General features: G+C 39.0%; 1 pseudogene; it reads right to left on the reverse strand.

The window, feature by feature from the left end:
* Nucleotides 1-610: 610 nt before the first annotated feature.
* LOC135710024 (uncharacterized) lies at nt 611-4,627 on the reverse strand (annotated as a pseudogene).
* Between the last annotated feature and the right edge of the window lie 1,997 nt (nt 4,628-6,624).

The following is a 6,624-nucleotide window of genomic DNA, read 5'->3' on the forward strand; positions in this document are numbered from 1 at the left end:
TTCAAATTTTTAATTGGAGTTACTCCCGCAGGTTTGATATCATTCATAAGTAATGGATACACTGGAAAATCTTCGGATAAGTTTATATTTAACCGAGAAGAACTCATCAACCGTTTAGAGGCACACCGGGACGAAATTATTAAAAACGATTGTCCCTACCACCATATTAAACTTCATATTCCTCCTTTTATGAGAAATGAACGATTAACAGCTTCCGAAGCTATCAGGAATGAAGCCATAGCCAGAGTCAGGAAACACGTCGAGAGGGTCATACAAAGGGTGTAAATCTTTGAAATTTTATGCGATTGCATCAGTCCGTCTACCTTGGTCACATTGATGACATTAAAACTACGATTGTTGTTTTTTTTTCTGATTGATTCATTGTAGTGTTTGCTTTTGTCTACATTCCTGATGAAAATGAATAACATTAGCAAATAAAGAAAACGCAACTAATATTTTTTTGTTTTAATTATTTAAACTGAAAATTTAAAGAAGTCAAATTTCTTCCTCCATTCCTAAAAAAAAAACTCTTCAAACGATTATCCAATTCAACAAAGAAAAACAGGACACACAATATTTTATCCCTCTGATTGTATTTCTCTCTAGTAATTTAATCTATATAACAATCAGTTCTGAGTATTGTATAAGGTAACATTTTATCAAAATACAATGGTTTCAATCTACTGACGATTTCTTCAACAAAATCTCACCTTCAATTGTGGCAAAATCATTATCCTTCGAAGAATAAATAATAAAATCGCAAACCATGCAGTTCAATATCCACACGTTTATCTGGACCTGGCAATAGTATGAATGATTATGATTCAATTCTAATTTGTTGGTAGTGTCATTGAATTTCGTAAATCTCTTTACATTCTGAGATTCAAGAACTTCTGCAAGACTTGCTTCACTGCCAACAGGACATTTTATCTCCAAGAGTATTCCTGAAAGTGGCTCAATCCCATCTGGTGACCCAGCAATCCAACTTTCAGCTGGATGGATGATTAGCCCACATTTTTTAATTAATGGATTCCGTTTTTCTCTATAGCATTCAAAAGCTAGACATTCAGCATTTTTTCCATACTTAACCGCTCGAATTTGCATTGGTTTTGTATGCCATTAGCCATGAATTTTCTTGTCCCAATCTGGCTTCTTGTTGTTCAGATATGTGAACAGTTTGTAGCAGGAGCTAGCAGTTATCCTCGTAGATCTATGCATAATTCATTTTAGTTACTGAACCGGAACGTAGGTGTCACCACAATACATTTTGTTTTGCTTTTGATCACCTAAAGTCACTGACGTTAGATGCGATACTGGCGGGTTTTTTCCGCAAATCACTCTTATTTTATTTATTTTTACCATAGATTTATTTTGGTTTGCAAGGCCCCGATCGGCAGGTGCGGGTTATTATTCTTCACGAATCAAGTCAATCCGAAAAAAAAAAATAAACAAATAAATCAGCAAATTTGTATGAAATCCATCGAATTAAATTAAGAGTATATTGTTGGAGGCAAACCAGCCCAAGGCTGAAAGCCTCCCTAATAAAGATAAATAATAATAATAATAATAATTAAGAGTATATTTACTTTCGTCCCCCTCGGACGAATGTAAAAATTCGTGTTAGCTTTAAATGGCAGAGTTATTTACTCACTCGCTGGTTTGTATTTTTTTAATATGAGAGGCAATTTACATATCCGTAGGCGAACTAGTTTTTTTTGAAGGGTGTAAACCCGTCCACGAAAAAACAAAACTATCCAACAATTGAGTTATTTTCTATTAGTATTAGGACTAATAGAAAATAACTCAACTGTTGGATAGTTTTGTTTTTCGTGTACACCCTTTTAGAAAACTAGTTTGCTTACGGACATGGAATTTTCACGCAAATAGACCGAATTTAAGAAAAAAAATGTCGCCATGTTTCACGCATCCAGTGACGTTTGCTTATCCGATTTCCCCATAAGAGTGAAGAGTTACAGAAGCTTTGTAGACGCGAATTGACGTACCTTTCCGACCTTCGGGACTTTTCAGTGAAGCGAAAAGGTAAAGATACTATTCGCTATGTTTCTCGAAACTGACATTTGATTATGGGATTTTCCTACAGGAGCTAGGAATTTGCAGAATTGTCGTCAACGCGAATGGTTGCTCCAATACTAAAACAAAGTTATCAATTAAAGTTCGTAGGCTATAATTAGGAACACGTCTCAACATTAAGTTCCTAATGTTCGGCCCATAGTTATAAAGCGCAAAAAGCGTTAAATCTTCTAAATTTACGATAATAGTGAAAAGTGTGATATTGATTTATTAGGCTAGCTCAGGCATGGAAAATCATTTGCATTCATTTTGTGCATTCATTTACATTCATTTGCCTCTAATTTTTTTCATCAGCAGAATTCCTCAAAATGATGTATGAAAATTTTGTAGGTTTTGCTATCACCTACAACTTTTGTTAACAACTCAAATCCGTATCTCTTAAGCATGACGATCCATAGCGAACAGAAGCCACTACTGTTTTTCAGTGAATGTATTTTACATTCACTGAAAAACAGTAACAAGTTCTGCCCGCTCTAATTCGTGATGCATAAGAGATACAGATTTGAGTTTTGGGCAAAAGTTGTAGCTAATAACAAAATCTACTAAAGCTCTATACAAAATTTTGCGGAATGCTGTTGATGAAAAAAGTTAAAGGCAAATGAATGTAAATGAATTCATGAAATGAATGTAAATGATTTTCCATGCCTGGGCTAGCTTGTTACAAAAAGGTAAGTCCTTTCAGTTCATGAACTTATCTCGTTTTTTGATGACCACCGTAGTGTAGATTTTTGTTAGTGCAATAATACGGCAATATCATGGCGCGTAAAAAAATCGAAAAATATGAAAATTCCATTCAACGTTTCTTAAAATAAAACGGCAATAAATGTACTAATTTTGTCCCAAAAATAGGCAATTCATTTAAGGATTACAATTTCACAGCAGATGTGGTATTAGTTCTCAATTTATTGTGTATTATTGCTGAATGAAAGAGTTATTTGCTGGATAGGCCGAAGTGAGGGACTAGGCTGACACTACATCCCGTAACCTTACATGAGGTAACGGAACTATCAACCCTATACTTTCATCTCCTCATCTATTGTATAAAAATTACCACTTTAGTCTGTTATTTGAAATTAGCATCTTCAATTATATAAACAAAATAATGGTTTTAAGACCTCCAATTTCAATATGAAATAAACGTCTCCATCGTTCTCCAATTATCTCGAAAAAATTAACGTTCCGGAACATTCTGCAGTGGAACTTTCCGGTCAGAACCAAACCGAGTGAAACCTACTCTGCCAAGGCGCCAATCACATGTTTTCCATTCATAGTCACACACCGCCAACCACCATCAACTACTCGTCATCGTCGTCGGTCTTGTTGGTCAACTTGAAAAACCACACATTGCTCAATTCCTTGCAATTTGCTGTATCTGCTGCAATCGCGCTGCAGTCCTTTACCAACACTTTGATTATCACTTTCGTTCGATCGATTCATTGCACCGCGCGGCGGGGCCAGTTGCCTCCTAATTGCACGACCGAAGTGCTTCATACGTACATGCCCCAATCTGCCGCTACCAATCCAAACCGAAACTCGCATGCAAGTGTGGCTTGACGTCGACGACTTCGACCCACTGGCAAGACTTGGGTGCTGCAAGTTTCCAATCAATTTCCCATCCAAGCTTCTTTCGTACTGTTCGAACATATGTTTTCAGCAGCGGCACAATTATCGCTAGGTGCAACACGCTGTCTGCCCATAAGCACGTAATCCACCATCTGCCAGTAGCAGCATACCTCCCTCCGTCCGCCCCCGCAATGCACGCGCTACCGGTGTTCAATCGGTGGATAACCTCCCACCGACCCAACCCAACCCAACACCACCCTGCGCGATCAATTGAATTGAAGATCTTCATCGAAGCAACCACAACAACAATAACCTCAACACCTAGCACCGAGGCAGTTTCGACAACAAAACATGACTCAACTACACACACACACAAGCACCCATACCCAGGTATGTTGTACAGTGCGACTTGAAATGGTTACAATTACACTTGAACGATCAGCATAAAATAATAACTTCGCTCAAATTGAATGGCAAGGTGTGATGATGATGATGATGATGATGATGATTGTGGTGTGAGGTAATCCCCCAGCACAGAAAAGCCCAACAATGAGCTGCAGGCAGAGGAAAGCAGACATACGACCGAGTGACGACGTGAAGAAATTACCACGCTGCTGGTTCTGCTGCTGCTGCTGCTAGAGCTTATAGGCGTTTATAAAAAGTGCCAAGCGCCGCTTCCAAGCCAACACCTCATATTCGTCGTCAGACACTCGTCGGGCACACTTTGACGCACTTATTGTTTGATTTCGCCGAAGGGATCAGGTGGCGGCTGTGCAGCGGTTTGCCACCCAATTATTTTCATTGATGGAATTATTCAATTTGCCGGAGCGATTTTCCGACCTCCCCACACAGCCAGGCAGATGATGAATGGGGTTGATGGTGTTGGGTGGTGCAAGCGACACGGCGGGGGAGGGTTGTTTTTCTATCAGGTGCAACATATTTTCCAATTGTTCGCCCTACTGTTCAACAACATGTAGCGCACTGACTGCCACTACTTGCATATGTATGTAGTTAACTGAAATATGGCAAACTGCAAAAAACAAACAAACAGGAAAGCAGCATGCCAAAACAATAGCACTGAAATGAGTTATAACAAAAACTCGGAAAACAACATGCCGATTGGGCGAGGAGAGGTTGGATTGTGTTGGGTTTACCGGAAGCGGGATGTGATTTGAAAATCACTCAATCATGAACTTGAATTTATGTATTGTTTTGCGAAAAAGGTGCCAGAAGGTATAGGATGCTACACAAATTCGGCAAAATGTTTTGGTGTTTTGAGGTTAGGGAATGGCTTTTGTTGGGGAGGAACCAATCTCCAACGTCTAAACGAGTTTGTCGCTGTCGTTAGGAACATGTAATAGGATTACGGGATGTAATGTTAGCCTAGCCCCTCACTTCGGCCTATCGAGCAAATAACTCATTCATTCAGCAATAATGCACAATAGTGATGAAAAACTAAGACCACTTCTGTCGTGAAATTGTATTCCGTACGTGTATTTCCTATTTTTGAAACGAATTGTGTGCATTTATTGCTTTTTTTGTCGTAGGACTACAATTTATATAATTTCTATACGGGGGTACACTTTGTGAAAACCGAAAATGGAACATGTAACAAAGTTATGAAAGATTTTGAACGTTAATAACTCAGCTGCCCCTGGACAAATTTCAGAAATATTTCTACGCATCTGTAAAATATAAGACTATCATTTTTCAAAATTTCACTATAAAAAATTGCACGAATGTGCAACTGTTGCTATGATAATTTAAATTATCACCGATTGTCTGCGAAAAGCGATTTCCCTAACACAGATTTCAAAGTTGAATTCCATACGGTCTCACCAAACGGTGTTTATTCAATCAACGCGTGGTGAGGGGTGGTGTTCTCCAGTACACAACGAAAGGCTGCCTGCAAGCAGCGAGCTGCAGCCCACATGACCATCCATAGATGGACGGCTGCACAGCTATTAATTGGAATCAGTAGCTCTTCGTGAGTCGCTGTGGGCCAATACGAAAGAGTATAAACAGAGATAACCCCGCTCAATTTCCTATTCCTGTACAAAACACAAGCTCCTGCTGCAGTTAACAAATAAGATTTATTATATAAGACCAAGTAGTCCTACTTCACAATTGCGTACAACCCCATAGGGCTGTCCCTTGTAGTTTTTTAATAGGTAAAGTTACATTTTCACATTTTTCGATTTGTAGGCGCCATGATCTTGCCGTATTTTTGCACTCACGAAAATCTGCACTGCGGTGGTCATTAAAAGTCCTGATGATTTCATAAATTTAAGGGACTTACCTTTTTGCAACTTGCTAGCCTAACATCAAAATGACAGCTTCCACTGTAATTGATAATTTTAAAGATTTAACGCTACTTACGCTTTATAACTATGAGCCGACCATTAGGGACGCTATTTTGAGGTGTGTTCTTAATGATGGCTTCGAAATTAATTTAACAACATTTTATTCGTATTGGTGGAACCATTCGCGTTGACGAGAACTCTGCAACTCTTTACTCCTATAGGAAACTTCCATAAGCAAATGTCAGTTTCGTGAAACATAGCGGATCGGTCTTATCCTTACACTCCACTGATAAATCCCATAGGAAAAATTATATGGCTCCACCTTGTAACGTGAACACGTAACCTGTCGTTGACCTTCGCTTATCTGGATCCCCTCGCCAATTGGCATTGACAAATCCTACAAGTTTCGTTGATCCTTGCTTGGAATATTCCAGCTCTTTCGTCGAAGTTGCTTTCAAGTACCGAATTATCTTCTTGATGGCCTCCCAATGCTGACGTCCTGGATTGGCACTAAACTGATTTACTGCATTCACCACAAAATCAATGTACGGACGAGCCATCTGGACTACGAAAGACAGACATCCGACAGCTTCTTTGAAAGGAACTTTCATCATCTATTCGGCTTCTATCTGGTTTCTCGGTCCCAAGGATTTATCCAGTCTTAAAC

The sequence above is a fragment of the Ochlerotatus camptorhynchus genome, unplaced genomic scaffold, assembly GCF_037179485.1.
Source record: "Ochlerotatus camptorhynchus isolate MF236.1 unplaced genomic scaffold, CSIRO-AGI_Acam_v1.1 ptg000370l, whole genome shotgun sequence".
Taxonomy (NCBI): domain Eukaryota; kingdom Metazoa; phylum Arthropoda; class Insecta; order Diptera; family Culicidae; genus Ochlerotatus; species Ochlerotatus camptorhynchus.